Here is a 2,130-nt window from a genome sequence, read left to right as displayed (position 1 = left end):
TTTATTGTATGTGTGTGTGTGTGTTATTGTATGTGTGTGTGTGTGTGTTATTGTATGTGTGTGTGTGTGTCTTATTGTATGTGTGTGTGTGTGTGTCTTATTGTATGTGTGTGTGTGTGTGTGTCTTATTGTATGTGTGTGTGTGTCTTATTGTATGTATGTGTGTGTCTTATTGTATGTGTGTGTGTGTCTTATTGTATGTGTGTGTGTGTGTGTGTGTCTTATTGTATGTGTGTGTGTCTTATTGTATGTATGTGTGTGTCTTATTGTATGTATGTATGTGTGTGTGTGTCTTATTGTATATGTGTGTGTGTGTCTTATTGTGTATGTGTGTGTGTGTGTCTTATTGTATATGTGTGTGTGTGTGTCTTATTGTGTGTGTGTGTGTGTGTCTTATTGTATGTATTTGTGTGTGTGTCTTATTGTGTGTGTGTGTGTGTGTGTGTGTCTTATTGTATGTGTGTGTGTGTGTGTGTGTGTGTGTGTGTGTGTATCTTATTGTATGTATTTGTGTGTGTGTCTTATTGTGTGTGTGTGTGTGTGTGTTATTGTATGTGTGTGTGTGTGTCTTATTGTATGTGTGTGTGTGTGTGTCTTATTGTATGTGTGTGTGTGTGTGTATCTTATTGTATGTATTTGTGTGTCTTATTGTATATTTGTGTGTGTGTCTTATTGTATGTGTGTGTGTGTCTTATTGTATGTGTGTGTGTGTGTCTTATTGTATGTGTGTGTGTGTGTCTTATTGTATGTGTGTGTGTGTGTGTCTTATTGTATGTGTGTGTGTGTGTGTGTGTCTTATTGTATGTGTGTGTGTGTCTTATTGTATGTATGTGTGTGTCTTATTGTATGTGTGTGTGTGTCTTATTGTATGTGTGTGTGTGTGTGTGTGTCTTATTGTATGTGTGTGTGTCTTATTGTATGTATGTGTGTGTCTTATTGTATGTATGTATGTGTGTGTGTGTCTTATTGTATATGTGTGTGTGTGTCTTATTGTGTATGTGTGTGTGTGTGTCTTATTGTATATGTGTGTGTGTGTGTCTTATTGTGTGTGTGTGTGTGTGTCTTATTGTATGTATTTGTGTGTGTGTCTTATTGTGTGTGTGTGTGTGTGTGTGTGTCTTATTGTATGTGTGTGTGTGTGTGTGTGTGTATCTTATTGTATGTATTTGTGTGTGTGTCTATTGTGTGTGTGTGTGTTCTTGTATGTGTGTGTGTGTGTCTTATTGTATGTGTGTGTGTGTGTGTCTTATTGTATGTGTGTGTGTGTGTGTATCTTATTGTATGTATTTGTGTGTCTTATTGTATATTTGTGTGTGTGTCTTATTGTATGTGTGTGTGTGTCTTATTGTATGTGTGTGTGTGTGTCTTATTGTATGTGTGTGTGTGTGTCTTATTGTATGTGTGTGTGCGTGTGTCTTAACAATTCCTGCCAGGATGGCCCCAATGAGTCCTGCTCTCAGGATCCACTGCCAGATCAGCTGAGCCTCCTGTAGGTAGGGAGTCAGGAACTCCTGGACAAACTTTGTGCCTGAGAGAGAGAGAGCGAGAGACAGAGAGAAAGGGAGAGATAGACCGAGAGACAGAGAGGGGGAGAGAGAGAGAGAGACAGATCGAGAGGGAGAGGAGAGAGAGAGAGAGAGACAGAGGGGAGAGGAGAGAGAGAGACAGATGGGGGAGGAGAGAGAGAGCGACAGAGGGGAGAGGAGAGAGGGATATGGAGAGGAGAGGAGAGAGAGAGAGAGGAGGGGAAGGGTAGTTTCGGCCGCCAGAGCTAGGGATGGGGTTAGCCCCATCCCCAGCTCTGGACCCAGAGGTGTTACCCTAACCCCATCCCCAGCTCTGGACCCAGAGGTGTTACCCTAACCCCATCCCCAGCTCTGGACCCAGAGGTGTTACCCTAACCCCATCCCCAGCTCTGGACCCAGAGGTGTTACCCTAACCCCATCCCCAGCTCTGGACCCAGAGGTGTTACCCTAACCCCATCCCCAGCTCTGGACCCAGAGGTGTTACCCTCACCCCATCCCCAGCTCTGGACCCAGAGGTGTTACCCTAACCCCATCCCCAGCTCTGGACCCAGAGGTGTTACCCTAACCCCATCCCCAGCTCTGGACCCAGAGGTGTTACCCTAAC

This window comes from Salvelinus alpinus, chromosome 21 (assembly GCF_045679555.1).
Source record: "Salvelinus alpinus chromosome 21, SLU_Salpinus.1, whole genome shotgun sequence".
NCBI lineage: Eukaryota > Metazoa > Chordata > Actinopteri > Salmoniformes > Salmonidae > Salvelinus > Salvelinus alpinus.
The sequence above is the reverse complement of the archived record's forward strand: the minus strand, read 5'-3'. Positions refer to the sequence as shown.